This window comes from Neophocaena asiaeorientalis, unplaced genomic scaffold (assembly GCF_003031525.2).
Source record: "Neophocaena asiaeorientalis asiaeorientalis breed wild unplaced genomic scaffold, Neophocaena_asiaeorientalis_V1.1 scaffold49, whole genome shotgun sequence".
Lineage (NCBI taxonomy): Eukaryota > Metazoa > Chordata > Mammalia > Artiodactyla > Phocoenidae > Neophocaena > Neophocaena asiaeorientalis.
In genome coordinates, this window is record NW_020172456.1 from 5,831,796 (window position 1) to 5,844,527 (window position 12,732).

A 12,732-nucleotide genomic window follows, 5' to 3' on the forward strand; every position below is an offset into this window, starting at 1 on the left:
TGTGCAGATCTTTTGAGGGAATGTGGGAAGAGGAGACCCGCGTTTTAAGGCCCAGCTTAGGCATTATTTGGTGGGAAACAAAAACAAAGCAAAAACAAACACAGAGCACTGTGCTTTCCAACAGGACCTTCTAGCAGCAACACCAAACTGAAAAACTTTCTCCTTCCCCATCCTTTGTTTTTCCCGGAACCCCAGCTCTGGGTCCCTGAACCCCAACACCATCTTCCAGATACAGCCTGAGAGCAGCCTCGACCGCACTTCTTCGGCGCGGAAACCACCGTGCTGGAGCGAGCCTCCCCCAGAGGGGTGCAGGCTCGGCGGACTGCAGCCCGCTTCCCCCCGCAGCCGAGGGCGCGCAGAGCCGGGGGCGCGGGCGGCTGCAGGGCCCGGCGCGCCACCGCGCGAGCTGCTGGGTCACGGCCCGGGCCGCGCCACCCGTTCAGCGAGGAAGTGACGACTGCGCCGTCCCGAGAGCAACAAAGTTTGAGTCTGCGGGCCTTGCTCGCCTGCGCCCCGCGCCCCTCCGAGCGGCCCCGGGATCCAGCGCGCAGGTAAGCCGCGGAGCTCGGCAGCCCCTCCGCAGCCTGGGCGCCGACGCGGTGCCCGGAAACGTTCGGGGCAGGGGCTTGGCCGCGCGGGCGGGGATGTGGCGGAACGGGTAGGGCCGGCTGCGCGGGGCTTGCGTGCGAGGGGCGCTGCAGGGAGGGAGCTCGGCGGCCGGGATCCGGGCCCCGGGCTGCGCCCCTGTGGTCGCCGGTTTGCCGCGGGACTTAAACCAGCCAGGGCTGCAGCCGGGCCGCTCCGGGCGCCGTTGGCTAGCGGAGGGGTGCAGGGAAGGGGCCTCCCGTGTCCTGCGTCCGAGGCTAGTCCTCCGCCCGGCGCCCCCCATCGCGACAGGCTGGGCGCAGCTGTCCCCCAGTTCCCGCCCGGTGCTTCCCAAGGAAGCGTGCTCTTCCTCTTCGTAGCCCTCGCCGAGGTCGCAGGAAGGAAGTTAAAGGAACTTTCCCCCCATTTTTCTTAGCTTGGCCTGACAATGACGAAGAGCAGAGCAACTCGGAAGTTTGGGAAAACAACCCTACGCATTTCCAAAATGCAAAACCAGAATTGCCCCTAAGCCCCCTTTGAACAAATCCCTCTGACTCCCCCACCCTTTCTCCTCCCACACCACGTCCCGAGCCTGACAGTAATCACTAAGGCCTAACACTTTGCAATTTAGCCATAAAAGCTGTCAGCGCACCCACCTACATATGTGAGTGTTTTCTATATAAAACTCCAAAACCCGCTTCCAGTGGACTCTTTGAGGCATCTCACTCTTCCCTGTTTTCGAAAACTGCTAGGGCTGCAGGAATGTGCTTGGGAACTTTGGTGGTGGTTCCCGCCGCCCTCGGTAGCCTCGTGGAGCAGGCTTTTTTTTTTTTTTTTTAAGAACAGCTGAGAAGCTTATGACATCCCTGCATAGTAACTTGGGACTGGCGGGTCGGGCGGGTGGCGCCCTAGTTCCCTGGCTTGGAGTCTTCAACTGTAGCAGCAGCTGCGGCGGCGGCGGCGGCGGCGGGGACGCGTTGGTGTGTGCAGGAATGTACGTCCGTGCCGTGAAGACTCCTTTGACATGGGATGTCTAGAAGCTGAATGGTGCAGTTCCTAGCAGCAGCTTCCTGGCGGCCTGTGATTACAGCGTGATTGCACAGTCAGGCATTGTTGGCGTGGATGTTTATACACAGGCTATTGTGCAAGACCTCGGGGGCAGAGAACAAAATGCAGATTTGCATTGCAGATGCCCAGGACAGATCTGGGTCTGAGCTGCAGTCACCAAGTTCCTTTTGGCCTTTCACCTTAGCTAGGTGATTTATTTCCTCATTTATCCCTAAAACTCGGACAATTTGCCAAACGCCAGAGAAGTGAAGTGGACCCAGGAGGGCAGGATCTTTTCACTTCCACCTCTGGCAGCCTGAAAACTGCCCCAGGAACTGTACCCTTATTTGTGCCTGTAGAAAATGTGGGATGATGTCAGCAGGTAAAGGAGATGGGAGATGGCTATCAACATCCCTAAACGGGAAAGCAGTTTGAATTAGCAAAATTGCATGGCAGCTGGATTGGGGCCTGGTTGCAAAGAGGACACGTCAGACGTGTGACTGTGCTGGTGAGCTAGACTTTGAGCCTTGAAGTGTCAGCTGCAGAAACTTAGTAGGTGGGTCCTAATTCCTTCATTGTGTTCTGGGCAAAGGGAAGAGTGCTGGGGCTTTAGGCTGTGTGTCTGTGCCAGTGTCGGGGGCGAGGGTCCAAGGGGGTGGGGGTGGGGGGGAGGCAGAGGAGTGACTCATGTTCATTTTCTCCAGAGGAACTCCCCCACCCCCTTCCTGAGCAAGGCCTGCTGCACAGACCAGGGTGGGTGTCCTCACACCTCCTGAACTGCTGTGCTGCAGGAAGGGAGCTAAGCCTTCAAGTGTGGAAAGAAGGCAAACAGGTTCTCCTTGAGAGCCTCAGAGGTGGCTAACTGTAGTAGAGGGATTTAAAACACAGTCAGAAACATGTACAGGATGCATGCTGGGTCATTCTTCCCACATGCCAAATCTCAGCCCCCTCTCTCCCTGCCGTAGGGAGAGACTCTGCCGGGGTAGCACTCAGCCCTGCTAAGGGGACTGTGTGACTCGGCAGCAGGTACCGATGGCCTGGCACACCAGAGCTTCCCCATGCCTGGCCTTCTCCCCAGCCCAGTAACTGAGTTTCACCTGGTGGGAAAATGCTATTTTACAACCTCATGCCAGCTGCGTGTCACGGGCACAGTGACCATTTGTCAAACCAAAACATTAGGGCATATTCCCTGGCAGACACCTATGTGCTTCCAGAGACTCAAGGAAAAGCATGTGAAATCAGGACGTTTCTGGGAAGTCTGGGACTTCATACACAGTTGCCACAGGGGAATGAGGGTTAGAGCAAAAACACCACAGAAGTAGGAGTTCCCATGAGTTGCACAACCCCTTGTTCTGGGTACATTTGGGTTTTCAGTGAACTTGACTGTCGAGGTCCTGGTCAGCTGTATCACCTGACCATGGCTGCTTTAGGAAGAGCCTGCTGGTACCCAGAACTAGTCTAGAGGGGCGGGGAGGGGAGCATTCCCTTCTGACTCCAGCGGAAAGACACCTTTGAGTTTGCAATCTTTTGTGTTCATGTAGACTGTGCAGAGACTAAAAGTGCCCAAAGGCCCCAGGGAGTGTGGGCAGGAGAGCAGGGGAGACGGACCCCTAGCAAAGGCCAAAGAAGGAAGGACTCACCCCACCCCCCACCCCCCAGAATTGTGGAGCCACCTGGAGCAGTTGCCCGTCCATGTCATCAGTTCAGCCTGGTTGATTTTTGTGCATAACTCATGTATGCCCTTCCCTTGGCTTGCTCAGCTTTGCCTCTGTATTCACAGAACTTGCCCTGCAGTTGTACCCAGCCCAGTTTAAGACCGGAAATTTAATCCTGACTTCCTCTTCCACCTTACATAAATGCTGATTTATGGCCTAAAGTTACTGCCCACTTCATGGCCCCAGAGCAGCCCTGCCTACTGCCTCACTGTGCACAAGTAGGAACAATATTGAAAAAGCTCTGAATCAAAATGTGACCGATTTTTAAAAATCATTTTATTGTTTTAAGAGGAGAAACTATTTGGGTAGTTAGGAAGCTCCCAGCAACTTTGACAAAAACTCTGAGGCTCCACTGAGAGAGGCAGATGGCAAAGTCCTCTGCAAGGGGATGGTCTTAGTAGGGAGGCCTTTTATGCTCTCTGGGCCCAGTATTTATATTTCTGTTCATCTACCTCCTCCCAGCTGCCTCCCTACACCGCAATTCCATGTTCTGACATCACAACTAACCTCCAAAAAAGGAGGCAGAACACCTCCAGCCAAAAGAGGGCATTCCAGACTCTGAAGGAAGTGCTGCAGTTTTCCAGATGCCCGGCAGTTCTGTCCTGCAAATTCATTTCCTTCTTTAAAATGAGACCCCCTTCATTTCTCATTCTCACTGAAGCATCTCTTTGTGAGACCCTTCAACCTTTTTTTTCTTTGTCTACATGACACAGGGCAGTGCTTTACGACTTTCTCTCTCAAGTGCCACTTGAAATACACACAGGTCTTTGAAAAAGTCTGGGATAAAGGGCTCCTCTGTAATCTCACTTAAAATGCCTGTTTGCAAGGGTCAGCCTCCTGCTCAGCAACCTTCAGTGGCTCCCCACTGTCTGCACAGTAAGGATCAAACTTATAGGATGGCAGTCAGGGCCTCCCACACAGGAGTCTGGCCTCCACTGCTCTCCTGCCCTAGCCCTTTGCTCTGACCTGGTGACCCACTCTGTGTGTTTGTCCACACTGCTTGTGGCAAGCATTCCTACCTTTCATGCTTCCGCGGAAGTCTGGAACGCCTCGTCTTTCCTCTCTCCTACTTGGCTCAGTCTTGCTCTCCTTTTTAGCCCTATTCATGTTGCCCTCCTTAAGAATGTCCCCTGTTCCACCCTGTGGGCCTCTCCCTGGAACTCCAGTAACATCCACTGGGGGCCCCTGATGAAGAATCCTTGAAACTTGGTCTAAAGGATTTTCAGCTTCTCCTTTGGACCGTAGCTCCGATCATACCCTTCATTTAGCTTCTTAAATGTGCTTTTGGGTGGATCAGTGTTATCACTTTTCAACTAAACTGGAAGTGCTTGTTTTATGTATCTTTGTATTCCCAGCCCTGGGGTTCCTGGTGAATGTTGGATGATGAGGAAGTTGCAGTAGATGCAGTGGCCTTCAGATATTGTTGGCTGTACATAGGCACACACCCAAGCCAAGCGCCAAGGACCATGGTTCCCAGTCTTTTTTTTTGGCGGGGTGGTGGTGGGGGGTTATTTATTTATTTATTAACATCTTTATTGGAGTTTAGTTTCTGCTGTATCACGAAGTGAGTCAGCTATACGTATACATATATCCCAATTGGTTCCCAGTCTTTATTCTGAACATTTACCCAGCCCTGCCTCCTTCTGCCTGTTGGCCTCTCTCTGGGGCCTCCTAGCTTTGTACCTCTTGTTCAGCTTCTTTTCCAGCACCTCTTCCCCCTGGTTGCTAGAGAGTGTCTGTCCAGCTTCAGCACTGGCTCCTCCTTGTCTTTATTTGGGCCTAGTTGATCTGCCCCAGGATGTCCTAAGCCTGAGCACTGGCTCTTTGGGGAGAGCATCCATTACCTGGGTTCCTCCAAGGGAACCAGACTGATAGAAGGAGGTAGGGCCAACTGTCAGACACACTTGTGAGGAAGGCAAAGAGATGCTTCCTGGTTGACCATAGCTTTGATTTGCCCAAATAGGTATTGACTTATAAAACTAGGCTAAACTATAAAACTGAGTCTTGGGGAGATCCTTGCTAAACCCTAACATCAGGTTTAACTAGGAGGATTCTGTTGTCTCCACCCAGTTCTCATGCTAGTAATCTCAACCTTGCCATATAAGCTAGATTCTTTCTTTTTTAATTGAGATATAATTCACATGCCATAAAATGCACCCTATACACTAAATTCCTTAAAAAAGATTTTTTTAAAATAAAATCTGGTAGATTCTTTTTTCCCCAGTTTTCTTCTCAGAAAGGTAATATACAACCCAATTGCCCATCAACAAATGAATGGATAAAGATGTGGTATATGCATACAATGGAATATTACTCAGCCATAAAAAAGAATGAAACTCTGCCATTTGCAGCAACATGGATGGACCTAGAGAATATTATGCCCAGTGAAATAACTCTGGCAGAGAAAAACAAATACTGTATGATACCACTTATATATGGAATATGAAAAATAATACAAATGAAGGTATATGCAAAACAAAAACAGACTCACAGATATAGAAAATAAACTAGTGGTTACCAAAGGGGAGAGAAAAGTGAGGGGGACAAGTTAGGGGTATGGGATTAAGAGATATAAACCACTATGTATGAGATAGATAAGCAACAGGGATATATTATATAGCACAGGGAACTATAGCTGTTATCTTGTAATAACTTAATGGAGTATAATCTGTAAAAATACTGAATCAGTATGCTATACACCTGAAATTAATAAAGTACTGTAAATCAACTATACTTCAATTTTTAAAAAACAGGTAATACATATCTGTAGCTCAAAATTCAAAAGATGTAAGTTTTACAGTGTAAAGTAAGTCTCAAAAATAATTTCAAAATAGACAATAGATTACTGTACAGATATATACATACGTATAAAAATGCAATGGAATTAGAAAAATAAATGTGTATTTTAACCTTGAGGGAAGGAAGACCTTCTTAAGACAGAGACAAAACAGAACTTATAAGAAAATACTGATAAATTTGATAACATAATCCTTTGAAAAAATAAATTTTCCATCCTCTATTGTTCCCCATTTCTTCATTCTGTCAGTGTCCCTGTCTTAGGCAACTACAATTTGTCATTTTTCAGCTATGCTTCCAGATGTAGCTTTTGCACATAGAAGAAAGTATGAATCTATAAACAAATGCTGGCATACTCTACACAGCATTCTGCATTCTGTGTTTTTCATTTTTAATGTGTCTTGGAAGTTATTCTATATCAGTGCTCATAGAGCCACCTCATTTTTTCCATTGGCTAAATTGTATTCCACTGTATGAAAATGCCATCAATTATTTAACTAGTCTACTACTGAAGAACGTTTGGGCTGTTCCCAGTCTTTTGCTATTACATACAATGTTGCAGTCAATATGTTGAATTCACTTTTAATGGAAAATTCTTGATGAACATAAAAGGGGTGAAGCTGGGATTTACCTAGAAAACTTTCTGAAAAATTATGCATAAGCTGCACTTAATAAACCAATAGAATCTGCTGTTTCACAAAATAATCGATTTTTAGAACTGTAGAACCTTCTATAACTTTTAGGACCTTAGGGACTGCTATCATCCCGCCTCTCTTTTTGTTTTTTATTGGATTTTTCTGGCTGCATTGGGTTTTTGTTGCTGCACGGGTTTTTCTCTAGTTGCGGTTGCGCGGGCTTCTCACTGCAGTGGCCTCTCTTGTTGAGGAGCACGGGCTCTAGGCACGCGGGCTTCAGTAGTTGTGGCGCACGGCCTTAGTTGCTCCGCGGCATGTGGGATCTTCCTGGACCAGGGATCGAACTCGTGTCCCCTGCATTGGCAGGTGGATTCTTAACCACTGTGCCACCAGGGAAGTCCCCCGCCTCTGTTTTATAGTAACTGCAGTAACAGCATCTCAGAGAATTTAAATCTGGGAAGGGAACCTACAGTAACTCACTTTTAACTAAGGGTCAGAGACGATAATTGACTTCTCTAAGGTCACACAGCTGCAAAATGGAAGAGTCAGGCACAAAACCCCACATTCCATTTCTTTTCACCATCTTGCATTGATCATCTTAGTCATCATAATCATCAGTTCCAGCCTATTTGTAAACCAAGGATTTTGTTTACAATTCCATCTCTTTAGTTTCCTTAAGGCAGTACACAAAGATTTAAAAAGAAGAAACTTGACAAAAAACAAAACCAAAAACCAGGGTTGGAGTGAGGTCTTTAAGAAGAGGGATGCTAGAAGGCCCAGGAACACAGACTTAGCACCCCTTGGGCAGCCAGTTAACGCAAGGCTAACTGTCCTCACTGGGCATTTACAGAACAGCTGCAGTGCTCTCAGCACTGCATGTGGCACAACAAGGGGTGCAAAGCAGGGTCCCACTTGCCCCTTCTCTCCAGGAGGCTGACAGTCAGCTTCTGAGATAGGTTGTCTTCAGAAGGAAAAACAGACTTAGGGTGGATTAGTCACTTAAGAACGGAATTTGATGGAGTTGCATTTTCTGGGGGTCAGGTTCTAAAGTCAGTGTGTAAAGTGAAAAATAAGAATATAATCAAGATTAACCTTGAAAGTCCCTTAGGAGGGCACCAGGTAGGCGGCAGACATACTGGCTCTTGATACTTAAATTCATCTTAGGCTGTTCCTCTAGTTCTGGAAGAAGTTGCAGTTTCCAAGGTCAAGCAGCAGATGAAGTGTCTTGAATTTGGGGGCTCTGTAGTATGAAATATGTGTGTGTTCAAATACTACAGTCTCACTCAGCATGCCGAGATACTTATACTGTGATATTCCGCAGGCAGCAGGCAGGCAGCAGGCTCAGGGCTCTTAGCCCATGCTCACGCCTGAATAGATGGAGGGTTTATAAGTTAGGAAATGACCATAGGACGTTAAGCAAAAAAGGCTCTTTGAACAGGTGAGCAGAGTGCAACGGAGAGATCCATGGAGTGGGTTTTAACTGCAGGATTGCAGAGGAAGGACTTATGCTTGGGGTGACCTGTCATTGCTGTGGGGCTGGGCGAGGGCAGTGCCATGTGGAGCAGACACTTTTCTCTGCTCTAAGGCCCTAGCCCTCCACATCCGCTCTCCTTCTCTCCCCTTCCCCTGCTTCCCTTCCCCAGCCTCCCTACTGCAGGCCATTGTAAGGGGCCTGCAAGGAATCTACCTCATGAGTCTGTGTCGACTTCCTCTGTGGCCTCCCAGTAGCATGTGCTTTGGGACAACTTAGGAACCAAATCCACTCCCCGATCCCCACTTCCACTTGCACTAGAGGTGGGGAAAGGCTCAGAATTTCCTCCAAGGAGCCTGTGCTGACCTACCCAGCTGGCATTTAGGATCTGAATTCCCAGTTATGGAGAAAAAGAAACCTGGCCACAGCAGTAGCAGTGGAACCCTGCCCATCATTGTTTATAGAGTGCTTTCCCCCACATTCTTCCTTCTTTTACTCACTCATGCTATATGCATTTTTTGAGTCCCTACTGTGTGCTTAGCTCTGTGCTAGGTACTGGGGATGCCTCCCCCTTCAAGGTGTTCACGGTCTGTGAGGGAGACACACACACACAAAAGCCAAGAGCTATTAGTGCCACGGATGTCAATGTGAAACTGTTCAGGGGTCTGCAGGGCTCAGAGGAGGGACAGGTCAATTCTGCCAGGCCAGAGGAGAGAGGACCGTTAGGAAAGGTCTAGGATGGCCCCAGTGCCTTGCACGGTCCCTGTGCTCAGGGAAGCCTGGGGAATTAATGAATAAGAGGCTTTCTGGAGAAAGTGGTGTGTGAGCCAAGTCCTGAGAAGCGAGTAGGCGTCCACCAGGTGGCAAAGGGGGTCAGGGCATTCTAGGCACAGGGAGCAGCTCAGGCAGGGCCTGGAGTGGAGGCGTGACACAACACGGTCTTCTCCAGCCGCTGCAAGCAGCGGGTGTGATGGAGCACGTGTAGGAGGGGGTGCAGAAAGGACAGACAGGGGCCAGGTCACGGGCCAGCCATTTGTGTCAGCGGAGAGATTTAGACCTTACTCTGAGGGCACTGGGGAGCCACTGAGGACTGATTTTGTGTGCGCGTGTGTTTGTGTGTGTGTGTGTGTGTGTGTGTGTGTGTGTGTGTGTGAGGGTGAGAGAGGATCAGATTTTCTTTTTAAAAGGTTACTCACTGTGATGTGGAGGATTGACTGGAGCTGGGGAAAAATGGGCAGTAAAGAGACCAGTGAGGAGGTCATTGCAGGAGGTCACTGTGGTCCCTGGGGTGAGATGGAGGAGTCTGAGCCAGAGCGGTGGGGGAGGGAGAAGCTGGATTAGGAAGGTGTCGAGGGAGTTGGGTTGACAGGCCTTGAGGACCAACCAAATGAATAGAGCAAGGGAGAAGTTGAAGTGTTTCCTTAGGTTTCTGCTTGAAACAAACAAGGAGGAGCAGCTTTGAGGGAAGAGACAATGAGTCTAATTTTGTACATGTTGAGTTGGAGGTGCCTCCCGGACACCCAAGAAAGCAGTTCTAGTGGGCAGTTGGACATATGGGTCTGGGGCAGGAGACTCCCCCAAGGGATGGCAATGGGCAGCATTGCCCCCTCCACGAACTCTAACCAAGCTACCCCAAATAAACGTCATTTAAGTAAAAATGATTACTTACTGTACAGCTACAGCTTCAAGACAAGTTCCAGACAAACCCAATTACCTCCCAGTAGCCCCCTCTGTCTGTCAGACACTCTGGAACAGACACTTGGGAATCACCAGAACACAGAAGGTGGTTGGAGCTTGGGGAGCTGATGGCATCACCCATGGAGAGCATGCAGTAGGAGGCAAGGGGATCACCGTTTAAGGGGTACGGTACTAGGCAAGTCAGCAACGGAGACCAGGAAGGAACCAATGGTGAGGAAGGAAGAAAACCAGGAGAGCATGATGTCATAGATGTCAAAGGAGGAGGGAGCTTTGCATTTTATAACAGGGACCATGGTTTTGTGCACCTAGTACAGCACATGGCACATGGCAAGTTTTCCATAAGTCTTTATTAAATTGAGCTGAAATTGATCAACTGTTAATCATTGGGGACGTCAAGAAAGAGAGGACTGAAAAGAATGATTGACTTAGGAATTAGAAGGTTCCTGGGTCTTTGCCATGGGTGGGGACTTCTCATTTGATTTAACCTCCCTGAGAAATAGGTGCTGCAGGTGTCACCAGGTGCCCCAGGGTTGGAGTGACATGTGCAAGTTCTAGAACGCAGGTTTCTTGACTCCAAGTCCACCTTTCCCTGAACTGATGGGGAAATAGGGAAGAGTCCAAGGGAGTGATAATGCTTTTAATTTCTGATATTAATGCCCCAAATTGGGACATCTGGTTAGAACCAGAGGCAGGATGAATTGTTATATGCAGCATTTACGTCATTTGTTCATATTTGTGATTATTAGGTGGCTGTGATCCTCTCAGATGTGTATTTAGATGAGACTCTTTTCCCGGAGGGAAAGATAGAAGCTTGAGCCTAGGTGTTGTCTCGGGGGGGTGGGGGGGCAGTGCAGAGGAGTCAGTGTAGAGGTAGAAGGACATGCTGGGGTAGTCTAGGTCTTTGGTCTGCAAACAGCAGAAGCTGACTCTGGCTAAATTAATGAGAAAAGGAATGTACTGGAAGGATATCTGGTGACTCACTGAATGTCCTGGAAATCTGGAGACTGAGGCTCAGAAATCAGTCAGGACCTGTGGGAAGTTGGGTAGCTGAAACCAAAGACGAGGTGATGATGCCACTGGCCTGGCATCACCGGTGCCTGCTAACCTGACTGCTGCCACCACCTCCAGAATGAATTTTGAACTCTCCCTGATTCTTTATGTCACTCAGTCCACAGGCAGAGCCCAGGCTGAGCATCGGGTTGGCCATCTTAGGTCACATGCTCATGTTCTCACAGATTCTGGAGGTTACAGCTTCCCCAGTTGCAGGTGGAACTCTCCCTCCCACAAGGACTCACAGTGCCAGGTTCCTTAAACCTGGGGACAGGTACGCATGCCAGGTGGACAAGTGTCCACCATAGAAGCCAGAGTCCGTTCTAGCCCTCAGACTGGGATGACTGGGCAGTGCTGGACATGAGGTGGAGATGGGGCATCCCCCATAGGCCACTGAAAATATCCACGTTTTGATCTTAATCTTTTTGGACATCTTTCTGAATCCTTTAGCCTCCAGCTAAACTTTAGGATTCTTTTTTTTAAAAAAATTAATTAATTTATTTATGGCTGTGTTGGGTCTTCGCTGCTGTGCGCGGGCTTTCTCTAGTTGCGGCGAGCGGGGGCTACTCTTCGTTGTGGTGCACGGGCTTCTCATTGCGGTGGCTTCTCTTGTTGTGGAGCACGGCCTCTAGGCACGTGGGCTTCAGTAGTTGCAGCACGTGGGCTCAGTAGTTGTGGCCCGTTGCCTCTAGAGTGCAGGCTCAGTAGTTGTGGCACACAGGCTTAGTTGCTCGACGGCATTGGGATCTTCCTGGACCAGGGCTCGAACCCGTGTCCCTTACATTGGCAGGAGGATTCTTAGCCATTGAGCCACCAGGGAAGTCCTAGGATTCTTATATGCTCTGGAGATCTGAGCATTTCATCAGCAGTTGGATTTTTCCTCTGGAATTTGAAGGATTCCAGTGGAAAAGAGAGCTCATCCTAGCATCTGGATCCTCCCTGCACATTTGATTCCACTTGGAAAACTTCAGCGCTGCCTTGTAAGGACAGAGGCCAGAGCTTGGCTCTCTCTGGCTAAAAGGCAGCTACAGTACAAATTCTGTTTCTCCTCTGGGGTTGGGCAAGACCCACAGGGCCATGAGGTGTTTGGGAGGTGCTACCTTGCTTTTGACTGGGGTTTGGCTTCAGGCTTGGTGCCGAAGTTGTCCAGAGTGACAGGAGTACGTTCTTCTCACGTTCTAAAGATGTCAACCTGGTGGAGATGTCCTATCCAATATCCTGCCTGAGAGAGAGCTAAAGGAGGTAGGGCTTCATCTGCCTGGGGCTGTCAGCATTGCCAGTCGCATCCCTGCCCAGTTTCCTCATCCAAACAAGAGGGTGTTTGTTCGGTGAGCACCAGCTCCCTTCTTGCCCTCAGATCCTCTGGTTATAGCTCTTTGACATCAGGGCACCTTGACTGAAATCTTGGCCATTCAGTTCCAATAATCTTAGACGAAGGAATTAATTTGCTTTAAAGAGAAAAATGCAGTTTTGAACTTCTGGACTCATGGCTGTGGTGGCTGCCAGCATTTCAAGGGTCTTTTCCACTGGTGCCTGTTAGTGGGGAGCTGCTGCCTCCATGAAGCTGAGTGTGTCAAGGGCTGGGTTCTTGCACCCCGGACTGGAGGTAATTCCTGAGGCTGAGGCCTGCTCACCAGTGTGGGGTCAGGGTGACCCCCGGGAAGGCCGGAGCAGGAGTGTTCCTAGCCAGTGCTGGCTCTGGCACAGTTTGCACTGATTTGCCCATTTTTGTACA

General features: G+C 49.3%; 1 protein-coding gene across 1 annotated transcript in view; it reads left to right on the forward strand.

Moving 5' to 3' along the window:
* The first annotated feature begins 452 nt into the window (after positions 1–452).
* Positions 453–12,732, forward strand: part of MIDEAS (mitotic deacetylase associated SANT domain protein) — a 69,696-nt gene continuing 57,416 nt past the window's right edge. The window contains exon 1 of the mRNA XM_024737761.1: positions 453–551. The gene's annotated coding sequence lies outside the window, so the exon portion shown is untranslated. The remainder of the gene's footprint in view (positions 552–12,732) is intronic.